Source organism: Ascidia mentula, chromosome 7 (genome assembly GCF_947561715.1).
Source record: "Ascidia mentula chromosome 7, kaAscMent1.1, whole genome shotgun sequence".
Classification (NCBI taxonomy): domain Eukaryota; kingdom Metazoa; phylum Chordata; class Ascidiacea; order Phlebobranchia; family Ascidiidae; genus Ascidia; species Ascidia mentula.
In genome coordinates, this window is record NC_138572.1 from 15149331 (window position 1) to 15173379 (window position 24049).

The 24049-nt window shown below is 37.5% G+C and overlaps 1 long non-coding RNA gene across 4 annotated transcripts in view; it reads right to left on the minus strand.

Annotated features, from left to right (window-relative positions):
* LOC145908052 (uncharacterized) overlaps positions 1 to 24049 on the minus strand; it is a 44892-nt gene that overhangs the window by 16458 nt on the left and 4385 nt on the right. Inside the window, exon 1 of one of the 4 annotated variants that reach the window (XR_014402924.1) lies at positions 9729 to 9851. The exons of the other annotated variants lie outside the window; for them this stretch is intronic. This is a non-coding gene — a long non-coding RNA (uncharacterized LOC145908052). Of the gene's footprint in view, positions 1 to 9728; positions 9852 to 24049 lie in introns of those variants that run through there. 4 annotated transcript variants of the gene reach the window in all.

Here is a 24049-nt window from a genome sequence, read left to right on the forward strand (position 1 = left end):
GTTTGTCGTGATTCGAATTCCATTACGAAACTGAATCTGACGACGTAAAGGAACGAATAAATTTGACATTTTTATGCATGGACTTAAGTATAATTTATACCAAATACTGATGGTAGTGTAAGGTTTGAACCTCACCAGCAAACCGTTGTTTCCCAAACAAACAGTTTATTATCAGGCTGTGGGGATAAATCCCAAGCCGGCGAATAGCTTGTAGAGTCTCAGCAATAATAGCAGTGTAACATTAATACGATAGAACAAGTAGAATCGAATGGAATCAAATAGAATGAATTTACCGGTCTAAACTGGGCTTTTTAAAGCTCTCCATACTGAGAGCTGATTGGTCAATAACGTCACGTGATATCATGAGGCGCTTGAAGTAATATAACACAAGAACATAGGTGTGATGTGACATAAGCATAGGAGAACATTTTATGTGGTAAACAGGATGTTGAATGAATCACTTTACTCGAGAATATTCGATGGCTAAATCATTTGGGTCACATTATGGGATTATGCAGTAGGTCTACATATGCAAAGCTGTGCGCAAAACATTACGCAATTCAAGCACTGGTTTCTGTGACGTATGTTACAGTAGTTTAGCATTAGAAATGTTTGTGCACCAATCTGTCAGGATGTTGTTGAGCTTGCATATTATAGCTGAATACTGAATTTTATACCATCTGCACGGACAGTGTGAAGTTCTTAACAGTGCAATTCACTATGGGCGGCCAGAAGGGTCACAATTCGTCTGAATCAACACGTTGCTTATTTAACCAACATGTTACTTATTTAACCAACATGTTGCTTATTAAGCCACGTTTTGGTTGACGCCAGAAGGGTCAAAATTCACACGTTACTTATTTAACCAACATGTTGCTTATTAAGCCACGTGTTGGTTGACGCCAGAAGGGTCAAAATTCACACGTTGCTTATTTAACCAAAATGTTGCTTATTTGACCAACATCTTATTTAACCAACATGTTGCTTATTTAACGAACATGTTGCTTAAATAAGCAACGTGTGAATTTGGACTCTTCCGGCGCCAAGTAACACGTTGCTTAACAAGCAACACGTTGGTTAAATAAGCAACGTGTTGATTTAGACGAAATATGACCCTTCTGGCCGCCCATAATTCACAAACAACATAAATAACAAACTTACTTGTCAGCACAAGAATATCAAAAACGACTGTTAGCATAAGGTAATCATATTTGCATAAGCGCAATTTCGGACACAGTAATTTCAGTTACGTTAACAAATTTTGGCTTCAAAAACCATTTAAGACCTTTCAGACACTTGACCTTCGCAACTAAAGAATGATACTTAGTTCAGATGTTATTATAAGAGGTTGAGAGGTACCATCTTCAAAATTCCGGTCATTTCCACTGACACAGGAATTAAACCGCCAATTTTCGTAAATGTCCGGACTACTGGGAACTCTAAACATACAGGCTACGCAATTCCTATTCATAGTTTCGATTATGCGTCATCAATGGTTCAAACATCACAATGCTGCAGGTAAAGATTGGCTGAAAATGCATTGGTTTAGATAAGAGCTATTTACTAAAACGTGTGCAGCGCAGGCATAGATCCTTTTGTAGGAAAACTGTTACGTTTAGGTAAAGCAGAATTTGTCGAAGAATGTAAGTACCAGGCAACAAAAACAAAAATTTTCGTATAGGCGAAGAAAACATCTTCAATTCACGGCAACCAGCGCGCGTGGCACCAACTTTCGCTGTTGTGTGCGTTTTTGCTGCGGTGAATCAATCTTGATCGTATTGAAACTGAAAGTAGACTGACACTAAAGCTTATCTGTTATGTTTTTTTGTTGGTGCGTACAACAAAGTTAGGAAAATTTCGTAAATTTTATAATCTTTTGCAAAACCTGGGCAGGGATTCCCAAAGATTGCACTGCGGGGTCCGTAATGATAACCCCCCGAAAAAACAATTTTATACAGTGTGAAAGCAGTAATCACTGCAGTAATCATAACTGGAGTGGTTTCGTAAGCATTACAATACGTACATTTACATTTACTCTACTTTTGAATGGTTCTTACACTATCCTTGTATCTTACAATTTCAAACTTGTTTGCATTTTTTCTTTTTCTTTACTACGCGTCTATGACGTAAGAATTCACCCTAATTGCCATTGTTGATATTGTTTGTGGAATTCTCAACGCTGATTACGTTACAAAATGATATGACGTAAGACAGGGGGTCCGAGAAAAACAGGTTCACAAAATGAGGGCCGCGGCCAAAAAAAGTTTGGGAATCCCGAGAATTAGGAGAACACGTTGATCATTTTATTTGAGGTCTTTTGTTTCTTATTCTGCGATTTTGCCAACTAACGAGACACCAAACGCGCACATCAATGCAATGCAGCTGCTAGATGCGCAATTTTTTCTTCGACTAAACGAAAATTTTTGCTTTTGGTGCTTGGTACTTATATTCTTCGACAATTTCTGCTATGCCTAAACGTAACAGTTTTCCCACAAAAGGATTTAGGGCAGCGCTACACGCGTTTAAGTAAATAGCTCCTATCTAAACCAATGCATTTTCAGCTAATCTTTACATGTAGCATTGTGACGTCAGACCCATTGTGACGCGAAGTCGGAACCATTGAATACTTCGAAAATATCCTGAAACAGCGTTGTTAAAGTAAACAAACACATATTGTCCGAGATATCTTTGGTCCAGGTAACACAATTATGTCGCAATTCCAACTGCAAATCTGCTAGTTATTAACGAATCAGTAAAACCACCACGAGCAGCAAATCTACTACTTCCAAAACAAGTTTCTTATAAAAAAGGGCTTCTGTAGTTGCGAGATTACAGCGCAAGAAACTGTTTCATCGCCAACACATCGAACTGCCAAGCGCCTGTGATTTTATTATTTGTAACCCAGAATATAACTGGTCGGTGTTGCCTATGCACCCTGTTACTTATCAGGGAAACGAATCGGCCCCGGCCGCATCTAGCTGCTGTATAGCTTCCGCCATAAATAGCAACCTGTTTTAATTGTGGGACAAAACGTCCCTTACGAATTTCCTGGTTGATACAGTGGCTGGAATTAGCGTTTGACAATAGACTACAATTTTGTTTTGAGGATAAATAATACCTTTAGCACTGACGTTTAATTCAAATACAATTGCACAGCAGCCTGGTATTTAAAAATATACGTTAACCCGATATACTGGAGTGTGGCGACTGAACTTGGTCAGAAATTAATAATCACTTATTCGAAGGACTGTATTTTTGCTTCGCTTTGATTTATCCCATAGATATAACAACTATTGAACAATAGCATATACCGTCACTGAACCGCAACTCACAGCTAGGTTTGAGGCAAGGGAAATGTTTAAACCCCTCCGGACTCGTGCAAGCAAAATAACAACAATAAACGTTTTGAAGTGCGTCATTTTCGAATCCATTCATACGTCGCATTGTTTCAAAAATTTCCTGGTGATATCAATGCTTGTGAACTTTCGGCACAGGAAATGCGTGCAGAGCATAATGGATTAGCGATCCATCGTCTTAACCACTCGGCCACCTTGTCGTCCAAAACCTGTTGTTAAATAAAATATTTATGTGAGATTTGTTTGGAAAAAATATTGTCTTGTGAAAATTACTTTAGTGTGGTTTAATATTGTCGGATACGATAAATTGCACTTACATAAACTTGTTAGATGGTTTCCCACATCCTTCGATAGTTCAGTTGGTGCGGCGGTAGAGTTTATTTGCTTGGCCATATGTTTACTCTACTGTGGTTCGTCACCATTAGCTCCTTCCTATTTTGGTCCCTAACGAATCGACGTCAAATGCAAAGAACCACAAAGTAGAAGATTTCCTGGTTAGTTAACCGACAAGACCATATCGCAAGCTGCACTTCGGAATGGGACGATCACGCCTTGTCATACAAGAGCATAAAGCGTTGTCTGATTACGGTTATATAGATCCCCTACGTATATGTGAAGGTCGTCTTGCAAGTCGTGCGCTAGCTCACCAGTTTGACAACATTATGCGCGTCGGTTTTAACAAAAACTCTCCACATATATTCAGAGAACAGTTGCCGGAAAAGGAACATTACAACGAAACGGCGTTAGTTAGAGCACACCGGTTTAGTTGTGTCAATGCAGACAAGAAGATCCTGTTGATCCAATCTTCAACCACAAAGCTGAACCATTTTGTTCATAAGTTCTGAACTTTAATCAAATACACGAGTACAAACGCACACAGACACAATCAGTAATGTTGGCAATATTTGTCAAGCATTCGGAAAGATCGAACGTCGCTCATAAACTGTTTATCAGTTGGTCTCATTTTGAGGTAAAGCCAACGAACATAGGTTGACACCCTCGTGTAAATCCCAGGTTTGTTTACGTTTCCACAACCGATTCCCCAACTTGTGATACCCCAGATAGTGTGACGTGTCGTGTTGGGGTCTAAACATGCCAAAGGACCCTCACTGTCACCCCGACACGTGTCAGTACCATCTTTCTGGAATACAAAAGTGGCAACAGTTAAAAAAAATGCGATTTCTAAGTTAAAAATTTTTTTCTGTACAGTTGCCCAAAGTGTTTATATTACACGTGCAAGCCATGATACCCGAAATTGTAGATTTGGTTCAATTGCTGAACAAACAACACGAAAAATACACAAGTGCTTCAGGCAAAAAAACTACCTGCAAATGCAACAGTTAAAACAGACATCGAACAATCGCAACAACAAACAAATTACAAAACGTTGCATTCTAAAGTAAACAGAAAAGCAAGCGGTGTTTGATAAATTAACTTTAAAAGGCAGCATGGGTATTGAAAATTGTTGTTCTCGCCGCAGCGCACATCATGGAGTGCTTAAGGTAGTCAACACCGAGCAGTCGGCTGCAATTCTCATTTGGAAATATGCTCACTGGCGCCTGCTGGAGGCAGGGTGGATAATCCATGGGGTTAACTGCCGAACAACAAGCATGTTGTGATGTGATTCTTAAAGGTTGTGGTTGGCAAGACTTTTGTAAGTTTCGTCAACACCGCATCACAGTGTTCGTTGTTGTAACTTAGAAATGTTATATATGCCGACCGTAGATTGAATGCGCTGTACTATGAAATTGTACCCACAGAATACAGAGGTTAATTCATAACGCGCAGGTGTTAGAGATGCTTCCATATCGGTTTGTGAAAGGATTTGGGAACAGGAACTTGGAGTTTTTCAAAAACCCTTGTCTAGGTGCAAAATACTGAAGTGAATGACCTTGAATTAGAGGCCAAAACCTAAATTGTTAAACAGACACGACATGTGTTTATCATCAGTACTGTATTACATGATAATGCATCGAATGCATCGCCTACATTCACAGGCAGGCGGATGGAAAGCCAATTTTGAAACGTGTTTGAAAAAAAGTACAGCATTCCAGTTTTTACCGTTTTATTCAAAAACCCTTATCTAATGACGTAACTGTCGATAAACATCTGATAAAGCGACTCATGCACAGAAAAACATAAAAAAACTTACAGTGTCTGGGACCATGCGCCCCCCACCCAGATATTCCACATCGAGATTGTGACGAAAACTGGTTTTGCCCGAAAGGCAAACATGCTGGTCGCACAAATCGACTGCAACCATAGAAATAAGTTTAAAATTAAACACTGATATCTCCACATGATATTTAATAACTCCTAGCTTCGGGCGTATTACGTTTACGTTGTGTGAAAACCAAGGCAATGCATTCTAATTTGGAATGTAGCAGGTCCCTTGCGAATTTATCTTACTTGGATGAAACGCATTGTCTCAATTTAATCAACGCCAAGTCGTTGGTTGGACTCGAATGATACGAGTAAGGATGTCTGTAAACCTCTTCAATATCTAGGTCACGTGAATCCTCTACGCCCTCTGATTGGCTGAATTGGAGTCCGTCACGGTTGTAGTAATCGCCCACCCGAACGATCGTCTCATTGGTGAACCTGTAACCATGGAAAAGGTTCCCATGGTAATTTGTTTTAACTCTATGGCACTCCATACCAACAATGAAATTTTTTAAGACCTTATTTCATGATATCCTTATGTACAAAATGAACTTTACAGCTGAAAGCATTATTGTTTATAGGAGGTCTGTGGACCCCAAATGGAAAACTATGTTGTCGGAAATCAAACTTAAAATCGACACCAAATTCTCACAACGTGCACCGAAATGCAAACTTTTTACGAGCCTGAATCTGTCTGGAACTTTGTGCTAATTTATTCCAGCATGAAAGAACTTCGGAAATTACTCACGATTTCGAACTGGATTCGACACAATGTGCGGCTGTGAGGACGTAACATCTGTTGATGAGAGTTCCTCTGCAAGAGTGAGGGGTGCGGCCTCTTAATGGATACTTCTTACGTATGGAAACCTGTAAGAATGACAAAAATACCACGTACGCTTGATGTAAACATGAAGATATTAAGCTTATAGTGGTTCTTCACCGGTGAAAAATTTACTAGTAGGGGGAAATTATGGGTTTGTGGGTGATTAGTCGGTACCGAAATATACAAAAGTAGTTACAAGAGAAATATTATCATCTGTATTCACTGTGTGTCGTGTAGTTATTGACAATTGGTCATGCCATGTGGCCGAAACAGTGAAAAAAGGATAACAGATATAGCGAAAAAGCAATCTTTAAATTCTACATTTAAAAATTTGAATACTGGTGGGAAATAGGGACCCCGATTAAATTTAAGCTGGGAAATGAGATGAAAAATGGTTAAGAACCAGCACTGTTACAGACACACGTGCACATGGAAGCAAGCTTTTATGAAAGCCGGCATCTGACTGACAGCGAATATGAGGCATGGGTTTTGAAATGAGCTCTCCTATAATTGTACGTTTCAACATAACTTTGCAAATCTCCCATAAAATCATTCACCTGCAACGGCTGACTCCCGGGGTTAGCGTTGACCCCTTCCACTATTCTCAATCCGTCTTTGACCTCAGGACAGAAAGCCGGAACAGGAATATCGGTGGTGGCTTCATCGCAAGATTCTTCTTGCAGTTTGCTACCTGGGAATATACGAACAAAATATACTGGCTGTTGATAAGATGTTGGATAAAGTTTACAACACAAATGACACGTTTGACCGAGTTGTGCATCCCCGTAATAAATTGTGGAAAACTTCGTACAGCTAACCTAAATCTTGGTCAGTTAAAAGCCGAAAATGTTCCGTCCTTTGCGAGTTGTAAACAGCAATGTGGTTGGTTTCTCCAATGGAAGGCAATCTTCTCGTAATGCTAAACGCAAGAGAGCAACTACATGAAAATCTTTCAAAATCTCAAACTTTTTCCGAAAAGAGTTAACATTGTTGAATATTCATCGATTAGTATTAGAAGTATTGAATATAAATTGTCTTTACACATCACAAAGCCAGTTATCTTTTGGTGAAGCATTATCCATTCTTTTCTAGTTACAAATGCATTACCTTTTCGACCCAACATTTAAGCATAGGCAATACATATGTATTTTGCACTATATTGTATACAATAACAAACTAACGTAAGCTTACGGTAAGACGTAGGTAAGAGCTCCGCTGTAATATATCATGATGGATATGGTGTGAATATGAATAATGATTTGAAACTTAGTCCCTCTGCTTAATCTTGCCCTGCCCAGACGACAAAAGGGCCTTGCACTCCATTCGTTTCCAGTTGGTCCGTTCTTGATGATTAGCTGTGTGTTACATACAAAGCGAAACCATTACAAACAGCAAGTTTATTCAATTCAATGTTTTACAGTAAGATAGTTTGTATTATCATAATCTCCTGATAGCAATATACCCAACAGAAACACATTCTGTTAGAATAAACTATACTGAAGCATAGGCGATACAAATATACATGAAATATATCAATTAAAAAGCTTGTGAAATACCGACGCCGGACTTATTACAGAACTTGCTACAGTAAGTTGAAAGTTTGTTCAATTTATTGTAACCTTTCCCACCGACCAATGGCATATTTAAATTAGAATGGCTTGACAGCGCCGTCTAGCTGATGAACCAAAAGAAGGCACTAAAACATTCGAACTTTTAATTCTTGCTGATTCTTTTTGAAAATGGTTTATTCATGCCAAAATAATGTTTTTGTGAAGTACATTGTTAGTTATCTGACTTAATCTTGCATGCCTCGTGTTGTGACACAAGTGACCTGGAGTAACCCCAGCGGACTGTACCGTTACAGAGGTGGTTTGAGATTCTCCCAACTCAAGAGATATGTTTGGGTGATAGTTTGCTTATCAAGCTTTTAACGGTCGTTACATCGCTGCTTTTCTATGCCGTGTAAATATGTTTTCTATGTCGTGTTATTTTATGAACAATAGGGTATATCGCCATTGAACTGCAACTCACAGCTAGGGTTGAGGCAAGGAAAATGTATAAACCCCTCCGGACTCGTGCAAGCAAAGAAAACTTTCGGAAATGCGTGCAGAGCATAATGGATTAGCGATCCATCGCCTCAACCACTCGGCCACCTCGTCGTCCAAAACCTGTTGTTAAATGAAATATTTATGTGAGATTCGTTTAAAAAAAAAATGGTCTTGTAAAAACTACTTTAGTTTGGTTTAATATTGTCAGATACGATAAATTGCACTTACATAAACTTGTTAGATGGTTTCCCACATCCTTCGATAGTTCAGTTGGTGCGGCGGTAGAGTTTATCACAAATACATCTGAAGTACACAGCATTTTAGGTAAAAGTAGTTTTGAAAAAGAATGCATTAAACTAACTGGTATTACAGGATATCTTTCTTCCTGAGTATTACAAATGGCTTCACTATCTTTAGTAAATGGAAAGCATGAAAGCTTTTCCATTCAAGGTTAGCAATTGTTACAGGCGTAAACAAATTTTTTGTACTGATTTGGTAAACTTTGCCCATCTTAAAAAAGTACAGTACATAACAAACGTGCTGCGTTCAGGTTGCAGTACTTTAGACAATCCTGTCTATGCACTGTAATTTGTTATATTATTTAGTAATGTTTAAGTAGTTTTCAGGCGCAATTACAAGCTTTGTTAAACGATGATTTGTTTAAAATTATTTCATCCTGGTTAATTAAATGCCTTGTTGGTTTTTGAAACTATAAAACTGTCAAAATCACAACAAAAAATTCAAAAAAAAACACACAAACCGGCGCAGTCTCAATCAATAATGTTGGTAATATTTACCAAGAATCCGATAAGATCGAACAGAGCTTGACACCCTCGTGTAAATCCCAGGTTTGTTTACGTTTCCACAACCGATGCCCCAACTTGTGATATCCCAGATTGTGTGATGGTTTATGTTAAGGTCAACGCATGACAAGAACTCCAACTGTTAGTGCCGTCGTTCTGAAAAACAAGATTGGAAATTGTTAGTGGTAATATGTTTAGATGAACAAGAATGACTCGATTTAACCATACAGTAGCTAACAGTGGAAAAATAAATTTCCACTCTTACTGCAGTAAACATTGTCAGGCTGAAACAGCCAAGTAGGCGACTGCAATTCTCATGGACGAATATGCTCACTGGCGCCACTGGTGGCCATTTATTGGAAAATAGTGATTAGTTTATTTTTGTAAAAATTAAATACGATTTTCACTTTCATTACTGTTGTCATGGATGTCACTTGTATCTTGTGCAGTGTTAATACATAAAGATAAAAGAAATAGGGTAAGTTTGTACCACACTGAAAAGTTTTCAAGTAACATGTGCTTTGTATTATTTCACCTTTAGCATTACCCCAATGAACCATTATATCCAGAAACATAGAAAACTTCCTGCATCCCGCATGCGCCAACCAGATATTCCATACTCATATTGTGACGAAAACTGGTTTTGTCCAAGAGGAAACATGCTGACTGCACAAATCAACTGCAAACATAGAAATAGGTTAGTAATGGGACAGAAAAGTGCATGGATTCCATTTGAATAAAATTGTGATTCTGTACTAAAATCCAAGCTGACATACTGATTATATGGGAGAATATTCAAATTTAGAAAAAGTGAGATCTTGTGTAGAACGACATTGTCCCCGTAGACTTTTCACTTGAATGATTTGCAACAGTATATAGTTGGGAATGATCACATAATGAGGTTTTCCTCTTCAATAATTAGGTCATGTGAATCCTTTGATTTGTAGTAACCTGTAACCACCCACCCTGGACCCCGATCGCTGGTCTCATTGGTTAACCTGTCACCATGGAAACAGTTCAATAATACTATTTGTTGTTTCAAAAGATAATCAAGAAAATATCAGCCAATCAATGCTCTTTATAAAACAGATTGCAGACAAGAAACACTCACATTTGAGCAGAATTTAACACCATGTGAAGCTGTAAGAAGGTAATGTCAAGTGTGGGGTTTACAGCATGTTAGTGGATGTCTCCAATGTGTGGAAACCTGTTGAAATCATAAAAGTAAATTAGTTTTCTTGATGTTATGTGAATATCACATATCTTGCACACTTGCACAGAATGTCACCATTAACTAACTTAAAAGTGTTTCTTCGGTTTGACGTTGTAAAACTTAAATCATTTTAACCTGTTGTCATTTTTGACAAACAAGTTGCAGATTTTAACAACTTTTTGTTGGTTTTTAAATTGGGTTAAAATATAATCAATCATATTATTGATCAATACTTCATTATTTTGTAACAATTAAATAATAATGACTTATATCAATGGTGGGGAAGGTCAACAATAAAAACATAACCTTGTCTCAGACAATTTATAAAATATCATTTATGCAAAACTTTTTGTGTTAATTAAAAGCAATACTGCTTACCGTATGTTTGTCACTTTCTGTTATGAGTAAGATTGCATTCTATCGGAGTGTGTTTAACTTCTTATGCTACAATTTGGGTGTTTTTTACCCAGGATTGCAGAGAAGTATTGGTGTTTACAACAACTCAATTATTTCCAGTCGTTATTTTCCAATCCTCAGGTTGGCATCGCTATGACTCTGCAAAAACAACACTGGTATTTAATGACTTTGCAATTAAAAGCACCAATGTTTGTAAATGAGTTTTAGATTAAATTAAAGACGTTTTTCTTTATGGTTCTTTTGCTTTTGTCAATAACTTCGACAAACAACAACTACAGTCAGACCTTTTTAATCTAAACTGCTTCGTTATATCTAATATGTTTTAGTCTGCATAAAGAGCCATCCAGCACATACTTTTATTAAATTCCACTTAACATATGTAGGGGTCAACATAAAATCAAAAATGTGTTTGCTCTTTCTTTATTAGCAAAGTCAATCTAACCTTTTTTGCACCAACTACAAGGATTCAATGTAGGGCAGACATGTTGTTGATGACCTTGTGAAAATTAGAGGTCATGACATTCTTTTTTTGTGTGTTTGTTTTGACCACACAGGGATTTGAATATTCTTGATGTTGCCTTGGTGATGTTTTATTCTTCAGTGCAACCTGGTGGATAAATGTAAAATGAAAGGTTTTGGGACCACTGTCGACCCGCAACTAGAGTACCACTGAAACTTGGCAAATCTCAAACAAATGCATAATTATGACAGCCAAACATAACATGGTTTTAATGTAATGAAACAAAAAAAATAGTGTCTAATAATGCTACAAGAAATTACTATTGTAAAGTTTATGCAGCAAAATAATGTTATATAGGCATAGTTACACACACTTGTGATAATATAGCAATATCAATACCAAGGAAAAAGTATCACATAAGTTTTCAGTATTTCTTTCATTGAAATTTACATACAACAAAGTTAAATACCGCTTGTGGGGCAACCCAACTTTTTTGCTTGCGACCTCTTTTTCAGATCAAAATTTCCTGGGATTCGTTGTGTTGGTCAATCATCTAATTCAGTGACTCTTGTCCTCTTTGTCCTGGAAAATAAAGCAGTCAGAAAAGTCATTGACCTCTTTGATGTTTTGGTAAATCTGTTCCTGCCAAGATTAAAGTACGGGGTGAAAGTCACAATGTGTTTTCCATATAACCAGGTTGTTACTTGCTTCTACTGTTTTGCATATATCCATGCTCATATTGTAAACTACACAAAAATTTTTTTGGGAAAATAGGGGTTTATAAATCACTTAAAGTGAGTATTTAGAGGTTGTGGAAGACTCCCTGGCAACGCTCTATGAAGGGGTCGGCAACCCCTGGCACATTAATTTAATATTCATGGCATGCCAAGTGATTTAGAAGTTCATACTTCAGTACTTTTACATGCGTTCGGGATTGGCTTGGGTTGCAAAGATACGTCAAAAAGATAAATGTCGAAGAATTACACAAATTTACACAATAAAATTTATATAATGATATAGGTAATGAGGTGGTGGCAACACAGTGGTAACAAGATAAGGACAATATACTCTGGTTTGCACATACATAATTGAAAAACAAACATGTAATGTTTAAACGTTGCTGACTCCTGCTGCACTGACACTGGTTAAGAACCACTGGTATAAGTTCGAAATTTGCAAAAAAATTTAGCTATCTTTTGCAGAAAAATTCACAAGCTTTGCATATATATATAATTTACTGTGAGATGGAGCCCGACAGCACCACTGGTTTTAGCTTTTACATGGACATGGGGTTTTCACCTTGATTGTCTTCAGAAGTTTGCATCCAGTGTTTGTTGAATTCTTCGACTGGTTGTTTGGCGAGAAAAATTGTCAAGAGCCAACATCAAGCTGCACCGATAAGACCTAACAGATCAAAACATTGGCCCAGTCCTCCAGTCTGCAACTCACTTAATATGATTTCTGTTGATGGAAGTCACGAATTAATTAGTTTGAGGTCAGCATGAAGACCAGAACTTCTTCCAGAAAGAATTCATTGTGTGGATTAGTGATGTTTTTTGGATCCAATAAGATTGTTCTCATTAAGTGTGTTTTATTCAGGTTTTGGATAAAATTTATTCTAGGATTTTTTTTATTTGGATTGACTCGAGGATTCATTTAAAAATAAACACAGCAACTAACTATTAAACAGAGCACAACTTAACTGCAAGTAAGTGTTTGTGTACAACAGACCAATACAAGACATACACTTACTTCATTAACCAACATATTCTCTTGAACTTGATTCATGGGCGTTGTCAGTTTGTGGGAGTTTCACTCTTCATTTGCAATGAGATTTCTTCCATTTAAAACCAATACATTGGAAAATAAGATATTTTGGGACAGTTGAAGTTTTAATTTCATTCCAAGACCAAGTAGATCCGTCTGTTACGTTCCTACATGACAACATTCTATTCCACAAACAACCCCTGGTATTCTTTCTTCTGAAAACTGGAATAAAAATGTCGGAAAACTTTCGTCTCACTTTCTGCTTCAGACCGCATATCAGTAATTATATTAAAATAGTTTTGCCCGCGGGGAATGCCCGTCTTGTACTCCTGCGTCATAGATAGTCTCAGTTCCGTCACAAGGCAACCGGTGATGCGTTGGGGTCAATTTTCTGGTTGAATGAGCAAGAAGTCACGTGGTGTAGCCAGGGCGATTTTCAGCGTGTTTAGTGCAGTTTTAGTGCATTTTTTGCTCTTCTCAGTCAGTCAGACGTTTGGTGCAGGGTGCTGTGAAAAGTTTAATTGAAAAACCACCAAAATGTTCAAGGGGATGTAGCTCAAAATTGAATCACAGAAGTATACCTTAATTTGTGATTTTATGTTAGGCCCGCCTCTTGGCTACGCAGTAAGGTGAAAATTAGTTGCAAGATAGTTGCTTAAAGCACCACCTAGGGGTCTTTTAGGCCCCCGATTAGTCATTATTTTAGCTAAATTGGCTGCAAAAAAATGTAAGATGGTTTTGCGAAAAAATGAATCACAAAAACCTCATCCAATTTGCAATTTAATGTTGGCCCTAACCCTTTTCTACGCAATGGCAAAAAAAATTGTCACAGGAAAGTTGCTTTGGTTGCCCCCTGGGACTGTTTTTGCTATCCTATAGGACAAAAGATCCTCCTGGAGGCTCCTCAGATCCTTGCTGTGTTTTGGCGGATGCAGCTGCAATCAATTTTTTTTCTCTATGAATAGTACCAGTAGATCTTCATGGGTCACTGACCACAGGAATTGTTGTTGGCAAAAAAGCAAATCACTCAGTATGGGTATTAATGGTGATAGCCTTCAAAACTAGATTTTTGGGATTTAATACTGATATGCGGCCTTCAGACATATTTCACTTTATATAATTCGCAGCAATTTTATTTACAGCAAAAAACATTTATTTTGAACAAATCACAAAAAAACACAAATAATTCTGGAAGTCGCGTGTTTTATTTCAATCCGGACCACTGGAATCTGCATCGGATGAGAGGAAGGAATATTTACTGATCATTCAAACCCGAAACTCCCGGCTGAAAAATCACAAAACTTTTAATTTCATCAAAATTAACAAAACCATGTTTTAATGCAAATATAAATTAAACAAATTCTTACCGGGTTTTCCAGTTTTTTAATCTCTTCTCTCAAGACTCGAATAGATTCGGAATCGAATCCGCATTCATACAGCCACAACTCCTCATCCACTTTAGGGAGAATCCGACAAATATTTTCAACATCTTTTTGTTCAAACTTGTTGTCACTCAGGTTGAGAAATCTCAACTATTTAAAATATAAAGATTGGTTGGAAATCTTTGTTTTAAACTTTTTTTGAAACAGATTTTTTTTTTTTAAAACCGGATTAAAATTAACTCCATGTTTTCACTTTTGATTAAAAAAAGTAAGTTTTATAAAAATATCATGGATTTAAACAAATATTTATTCTCAAACTAATGAAAACCAACCTTGGGTCCCATCTTCATAATCGCTTCACAGATCATGTTTAAAGTTTCGGAATTAAGTCCGCATTTACCAACCCCAGCTCCAAACTGGGTTCTCGAATCCGTGGGAGGAAATCCGAGAGAGCGAAAACATCCGAAATCTTCAGTGGGATTCCGGTTAAATCCAACCACGGAGGACAAGAGAGGGCGATTTCATCTCTAAATATTCGGTCAACTTCCTGCAAATCTACGAGGAAATCTGAAACAGGGACAAGTTTATTAAAACAAACATGGCGGAAGTTTTATTAAATCACTAAAACTTTTTCATGCAAACTTCAAACAAGATTTCTTCACTTTTAATCGGATTTAAACAAGACAAGATCCAACAAATTAATCAAATACAAAAACATTAACTTACTGGAAGGAAAATACAAACTTTATCCGACAAAAAATATGCGACCTTCCTTTAAAACTTTCAACCTGAACATTTTTATTCCATTCTCTTCCATAAGAACAATGGAATTGCGACGTCACAATACTTACTGTGACGTAACAGTTACGTTTACAAACACGCATCACACAGACTGGAAATAAATACTAACCTCGTAACTCGTATCTATTTAAATACGATCCATCAGGCCTTTCTTCTCCCAAGTATTTCGAAAGTTTTTTCAACAACTTCGCGCGTTTGTCTGAAAATAACAAGATCAACATTTACGGCAAAAATAGAAGCCATGTATTTGGATGGGAGAATTATTTACACTTCCAATGTGCGTTTTCCACAAATATAACCTGCGTATATTAGATGCGTAATGATATGTGAGACTTTCTAAACCACGATGCCCGTTTACACAATATAATGGTAGCTTGAAGTGGAAAGTATGTGAAAGTTTAACAGCAAGCTTTTCGCGTAAAGCAACGTTGTGTAACAAATTGTAAACATGGTTTTGCAAATCGTTCAGGGCCTGTCAATGCAGACAAGTGCAACAAAACAAATATGTTACATAAGCAGCATCTTAACTTTGGCAATAGTTTCTTTGTCCCAGCTTTTTACACCTAAATGCCTTGTATTACTTTGCTGGTTACAATTATTACAGCAGAATGATTTTTCTATGTTTAGATGAGAAAAAAGAAAAGATTGTTTTTAATGTAACTGACTACCATGCATTTGTTCCTCATTGTTAAGTGTGGAGGATGCTGGATCACTGGAAGCAGTCTTGACTGAGGTTGATGGCAAGGTTTTTGGACTGGAACCACTTCCATCACCTGTAAAAAACAATCAAGGTGGACCAGGGCATTCCAGGCCACTGCTCTGTCTGTGGGAGTTCGCCAGTTGGACTTTACAGCAGGGATTCACTACACGAATGTCATATTTGGTTTGCCAGTGGTTTTTGAATTGGCTTTGCAAACAGGTTTTAACTTTACAAAACTACTCTTTGAGTTGTGCAACCTGCTTAACTGGGAAAAGGGGATTTAATTCAGCTATGCTGTATTCATAGTAGTGATGTGTTGCGCCGGATCCGTGTACCCGGACCCGGCCGGATATTGACCAATTTTCAATACCCGGACCCGGCCGGATAATAGACTTAATTTTACCGGATAGTTGGGGAAGCATTTTTGTCCTAAAAGCGCAAACATTTCACAAATTACTCGTTTTTGGGACCCAGTCTGTTATACTCGCCGACGTAAGATTTTTCTGTTATTTGTTATTAAGGTATTTCGTGACGTGTTGTACCATATTAATAAATGCCCATGTTTATTTGTTTCACTCATGATAGGCTAACCTTAACATAGCATTCTGTTTGGCAATCAAACATTTTTGCCATACCGATAAAATACACTAATCGGTGTTAACAAACTGCCGGATCCAAATTATCCGGCCGGATTTGATTGATAACTATCCGGATCCGGCCGGGCCGGATAATTTGGAACTGGGAACATCACTAATTCATAGGCTAACCACTGCTTTAAACCACACCGGGAGTCCATTTCAAAAGCAAATCAAAAAAGAGGCAATTTTGGAGCCATTGAGATCTATGAATATTCTTACTGACTGTTTTAAGAACAGCAACAGCAAAATGTTTAAAAAAAGCCATAATAATTGAGAGCTGCAGACAGGGTGTACACGCACTGTTTTGGCCTATGAGGTCTCTCAGCAGGCACATTGATTTTCCAAACCACCGGTGGTTTGTCTCTGTTGTTTGGTACCCAGTATAGGGTACCCAATGGATCGACATTGACCGAAAGGTACCACAAAGTGGAAATCAGTGTGCCCGCTAGTGTAAAAGCCTGCACAGTGCCACAGTCAACAGCTGCACTGATAAGACAGACATCATAGGTCGAAACAGTGCATGTACACCCTGTCTGCAGCTCTCAAAATGTGTGAAATGTTGTAATATTCATACCATTTGACAATTAATTTAATTTCCCAAAACCACAGGTTTATGCAAAACAATGGATATAATAAATACCAAAGAATTTTTGTGTTACAAAAATGGTATACTTCAGTACTTGCACTAAAAATCAATTAAGCAGCGTGTGTATATAGGCCAGAACTTACTTTTTACATGTCCTAGTTCACCACCATCTATTTGAGGTATTCTGGTTGCCTCAAGCTCAGCTGCAGCAGTTGAGGTTTCACCAGCTGTAGAAACATGTGTTAAATTTACATTAACAATACATGATTGTTTAGATTAACACAACAAATGGATTGAGCTACTGGGGCATGCTTACAGCACTAAAACGTTGCACACCAAGTAACAGCGGCATCATAGCCAAGCCTGGTAAAGCTTCTTTTCCTGACAGCTCAAGATATAAAAAAGCACTGGAGTTTAAACTCATAACCCTGGTCATTAGGAACCATAGTTCTACCAATTAAGCTATGAAAGTAATAAAAAATGGAAACACCCAGTTTGGCTGTGATGTCACTGCCAAGAAGCAGGGAAATAAAACTCAATATTTTCAAAATTTAACCTTTTCCTGCATGTTTTGGATGTTTCTTTGAACGTCTTGAAAAAAGTCTCGCAAAAAAACCTGTATGTTTCTTTGTGGCAGAATTGGAATAAACTATAGAAAAATACTGAGTTTATCAAGTCAAGCATAACCATGATATAACACATAATACACTGTCAAATCTTGTGCAGCACAATTTAAAAAAGAAAGGATTGTTGTTATGTTATGTTATCTGCTTTGTATATATTTATCACCATTATCCAGCGACTGTTTTGAATGTTGGGCCTTGGAAGTTGTTGCGCCATCTAATGTTTTGGATGAAGACGATTCGATATTTGTTGAAGCCAAACCATCCCTGAAAGCTTCAAAACAATGTGTTGAAATATATAGTATAGCATATATATATATATCATTCTTTTTCTATTTTTTTGTAGACTTTAGTGAAGTGTTGTAATATTCATACCATTTAACAATTAATTTATGTTAATTTAAAATTATTAATGTAACCACAGGTTTATGTAAAACAATGATTATAAAAAATACCAAAAAAATATATGAATGCAAAACATGGTGGCAACATTACACTCCAGTTTGTGTTGCAAAAATGTTATAGTGCGTTACTTGCACTAAAAATCATTTAAGCAGCGTGTGTATATAGGGCAGAACTTACTTTTTACATGTCCTAGTTCACCACCATCTATTTGAGGTATTCTGGTTGCCTCAAGTTCAGCTGCAGCAGTGGAGGTTTCACCAGCTGTAGAAACATATGTATTACAAATCATAAACAAGATATACTGGGATACCATCTGTTTACAAGTGCCTTGATGAAACAGCGTACAAACATTTGTTGAAATTCTAGTAAAATTTTAAATAATTGTTCCAGTGGTTTTTAAGTTTAAGTGGTTTTTTAAGTGGTGTGCATAAAAAATTGCAACATAGACAAATTCCATCCAAAAATGCGAATCGTTGTGAAATTGCATGCTGCGACAAGTGTCATGAACTTTCAATGGGCATTAAATCCTGTTTCTGGTTGTTAATTGGCATTTTGATATTCAGTTCAAAGTACAACCCAACCATAATTTAACACATAATGCACTGTCAAATCTTGTGCAGCACAGTTAAAATGAAAGCATTGTTGTTGGTTATGTTTCACTCAAACAGTTTTCTGCTTCGAAAACATTTACCACCATTTTCCGGCGACTGTTTTGACAGTTGGGCCTTGGAATTTGTTGCGCCATCCAATGTTTTGGATGAAGTAGATTTTACATTTGTTGAAGCCAAACCTCCTCTGCAAGCTGTAAAACAATCAGTCACAATATATAGTATAGCATATAATATATCTTTCTTTTTCTATCAGTTATATTTAAGTTCAATGCTATGTAATCGGCAAATTTTTGTCAGCAAAAAAGATAACAGAAACACATTTTTAATACACAAATACCAAATAAATATAGTACTGACGGATTTTATGCATCTTGGAAATTGTCGTACCGCTGACAGCACTATTGACAGGATCAGATTCTGAACTGGTTTCACTACGTCCACTTCCAGAGGCTTAGATTGAAAATTATAAAATAAAAAAAATGGTCATTAAAGCACAAACTTTCCAATGCGCTGCACATACCTGGTTTGTGTCCGAGCAAAAGGCCACACACAAAACGACGAACCATTGCCCAATGGGGTTTGTAAATCAAATCGTCTACGATTTGATCAAATTCTTCATCTGACATAAACATAGAAATGTAGTATGCACCAAACATTTCCTGCAGAACTTGATGAAGGTAGTAGAAGAGAACATCTCTCCCATCAAAGACTCTACGACTGGGAAACCGGGAGAACTTTGCCATTTTGAACACTACATCCTGTACTTTTACATCTTCTAAACCTACTTTTTGAAGGTCATCATGTGTGAACACAACGGTTTTACGAACCATTCCTTCATATGCCATTTGGCTAAGTGGCAACTTGAGGTTTTCTAATTTCTCTCCTTTTGCATGCTCAGAGTGGCCAAGTTGTTGCAAAACTTCATCAAATACATTAGTTATGGTGGAAATACTGTGCACCTCACCAAATAACCCAGCATAAACAATAAATTGTAAAAGCATTGGATTGCGGCATAAATCAAGCAATTGTGGAGATTTAGTTGCAAGTTTGTTCCACAGTTCATTTGCTTTATCACCTGAGTAACTATCAAACAGTGTCTTTGCATCCTCAGGAGAAAGATCACTGACATAAATTGTTGGTTTAGGTCGGAGTCCTAATGGTATTGATAGCAATGAGTGGGGCCGAGAAGTAAAAATCAATTTAGATTTTGGAAAAAATTGCCTGCTGCAAAGGTTAGCAACAAGTTGTTGTACTGGCAAGGGAGTGTGATACTTCTCATTTACAGGTGCCATGTTTTCTAGTGTCCAGGTTGCTTGATCTAATCCATCAAAAATAAAAGCACACTTTTCTGGGTTCTTTATCATCCACTGGAAAACCAAACTGAGTGTTTCCTTTGAAGCATGGTTGAACTGGTTATCCAGCAGAAGCTCCTGCAAAGTAAGCTTTCTATCGCCGTAGTTTAAATACATGAACCGAAGATGAAGCACTAAGTGATCTTCTGTTTCTAGTTGCCTACATAATCTCTTTGAAAGAGTAGTTTTGCCACATCCAGCCGGTCCAAGAAAAGCTAGAAATATGCCTTGCTTTTTGTGTTCTTTAAAGCTTGAAACTAGTTGGGGAAATTTGATGTGTTCACCAACAAATCGATCACTGTCCCCGTTGCTTGTTGATGGCTGAAACTCATTTTCCTTTTGAGGATCAATTCCTTTGTAAACATCAGTATCTATCAGTGTTGGTTGAACCTCTGGTATTTTAACCTTTTGCAACTCTTCACTGTAAGGGACAACATCGGGATCAAGATTTTCAAGCTGATACTTTTTGATTTCATCAACTGCCTGTTGCAACTTTTCTTCTGCAAATTTTAAACAGGTTTTTCAGATAATAAATCCATGTTACTGTGGTTTTTAGACAAAACAATGAGCTCTAGCATCTATGTTTGGCTGGTTTAATTTTAGTGCAGCATGCTGCATAACCACAACGCAAATTGAGGATTAGTGTTTATCTGTTAAATTATATTGTAATGGTAACGTCTAATGCCACAGAAAAATAATAAAATCCCCAAGCACAAAAACGGGAAAAAAATTGTCTGCTGTTTAGTTTTTTAGCCAACCGTCTAATGTATCATTATATTTTCATTTCAAATGCTTGTTTACAAAGTTTTAGTTGATCTAACTCTTATTTTTCGTCAATTTATGGAACTACTTTGCTTCGGAGTAGGAACAAACATAATTTCAGATGACATCAATAAACATCACAGAGTATATTTAGTTGTAACAGGCAAATTTCGAGTTGTAACTCTCTTATTGGTTGTATTTTTACCCACAATGCAGTACACTTTATGGAGGAAAAAACAAAAAGGACGCATATTGGAATTTCTATTAAAATAAATTTGGCGGCGGAAAATTTCCACCTTGTATTTGATCCCCTGTTACCATAGAAGGAGGACGTCACAAAGCAATCAGTGAAGCATTGGGGTCAATTTTACGGTTGAGTGAGCACGAATGCACGAATGTGTTGTTGCTTAGGGGAATTTGAGTCTGTTTTGGGCAGTGGAGTTTTGGGCGTGTTAAGTCAGGTAGCTACGTGGTAACGTGTGCTGAAAAAAATTGAGCCAAAAAGGCGGGTAAAACTTCAGGCTATATTTGCAGAATAATTGAAGACTTATGTCTGCGTCGAACGGCAACAAAATTCTGGTTTTCTACTAGTTATGTTCCCAGTTCTAAACTATCCGGCCTGGCGAAACCTAGTGTGAAGAAAGTGTGCAGAAAAAGTGGACGCGAACATATCAGCGGAAAGTAAATCAATCGAAATCATAATCACTCAGCAAAACATGGAAAACAAGTCAGGTTTTTTAACAAAGTTGTATATTTTCTGTTTTTTCAGAAAAAGAATTTTTAGCGATTGTATGAGAGTGTTTCCGTTTCACAGTCAGCAAAAAAAGCTCCATCGTAGACAGACGTAGGTGTTTCAGCTACAGTGTTTGTTTTGCATGTTGGCCAAACAATCGTGAAGAAAATTCCTCACTTTCTAAGCCCATGTGATCGGCGTGAAGATGCCTTGGTAACTTACTGGCACCGTAGATTCATTTGACAGTTTGGCTCAATACAAAATACGGTAAACTGGAATCTTCTGTCCACCGTAATCCATATTGGAAATAGCTGTCCCTGTACTGTCGTATCTACCAACTGATTTAAACGTTTTCACAAACACTTTTACTTCCCGTATGTTTGCTCAGTTTCGCTTGTCACAGCTACAAAAAAATGTTCCACACTTGTCCTCAAGTGGTTTGTAAAATGGTTACGTAGGTTATTTGTGATGTCACGAGGTTACGAGTTGATAGCAAACTATTGAAACAATTCATGGCTTGATGCCACATTATCAAAATGTTTGCAGTGGCAACATATAAGCGCATGTGTAGAATGGTTTCATATCTCCGTCGAAACTCTTTCATCAATTTTTCGCGGCATACTCAGTTTGCGAAACCTGTTAAATGCATTATTCTGACAAGCTGTAAAGTGCACTGTTCGTTCAAGTAGACAAATATGATCGGATGCTCATCATGATTCTACAAGGGAAGTGAGAGCTCCCGAGCATCTGGATCCAAACACAAATTACTAAACACATAAAAGTGTCTGAAAACTTTTTTACATCTTTTACGCAAAAAGATCACGGACAGCATGCTTTCGTCTTAAATGCTGAAGTCAGGCACATTCTCATTTCAATAGGAATATGACTTTCCTTGAAAGCAGAGGTCGGTGTTGTGACAACCATGACATGCACGCCCACAGCCTATTTTATATTCATGTACGGAGCGTTTCCTTACGAAATATGTATTATTTGGTTCGCTTTTACTGGTGGAAGAGCAAATGACTATGTTAGTGGCACTGATCTACAATATTTCGTGATCTACAATAAAAAAAAAACGTTATCCAATGTCCAAAAATTAAATACCGCAAAATAATTTGCGCCATTTTCAACAATAAATCTTATCACCAAACACTCAATATAGGTACAAATGGAATTGTTTAAAACCACCTAAAATAAATCATAACTAGCCAAATACCGAACGAAAAAGAGTTAAATCAGATTTAACTCCGCCGTCAGAGGCTTCGAGCGAGAAAATCACGCCGTCACGGCCATGGCCGTGTTTGGTGTGAATCATGCTTTAGACCAGTGCTTCCCAAACTTTTTTTCTGTACCGCCCCCCAAACAGCTTAGTCATTTAACAACGCCCAACAAAACAGACAAAAAATACAACGAATTTATTTGTTACTTGTCAATTAATGCGTTGGGTGGGGTTGGTGCAATGACACCAATTTCGTTTAATTTCTAATATTTCAATACCAAACTGTAGTTAAAAACAAGTAAACCATAACACCAAAAATCCTCATTTTCGAATAGCGGTTATTTAGCGTTGATTGGTGACACATTGTGACATACAAAAAATTCGTTGTGACGTCAGAATCAATATCTTTTAGTTCAGCATGCGAGAAAAGGCTTATTTGCAGTAGCATTAAAGGCTTTTTTGCAGTAACTTATACAAAGATTGGACTAAATCATTTGGCCCAGTGATTCCCAACCTTTTTGTGGTTGCGTACCACTTGGAGGTACAACAATTTCGTCGTGTACCACCTAGCTAAGTGTTGCAAAGTAGCATTGAGCCTGTATTATCGAAAATTTGGAAATTAGTTACGATTTTTAAAATTCGAACTATACCCGCAAACTACGGAGAGGTGCTCCTGAAATGCGGTCGCGTACAACTAGTGGTAAAACGTACCACCGGTTGGGAAACACTGACCTACGCTATAAGAGAAAATTTGCCCTGTCATCAAGCGCCCACCAATCGGTCATTTATTTCCTAGCTCCCCCAATCGCCCATTTGGTCTTCAGCGCCCCCCACAAGATTGCAAACGCCCCCAGGGGGGCGCTGGCGCCCACTTTGGGAACCACTGCTTTACACAGTCACTATCTCCGTGGTATATGTTAATTGCTCCTGCTCAGTAACTTAATACATAAAAGCCAACAATTTACATTTACATGAACTTGCGTTTCGTGACATAGAACCAGATTTCCATAGCAATGCATCATGCACGGCAACCTAACTGTTCATTGGTAGCAAAATTGCTGACAACCATAAACAAAAATGTAGAATTCAGTAAAACTGTAGTGACAATTTTAATGTGATGATGTGCACGTCATTTAATTAGAGTCTAACGGTCTAAGTCACATAATATGATCAATCCGATTCTATGT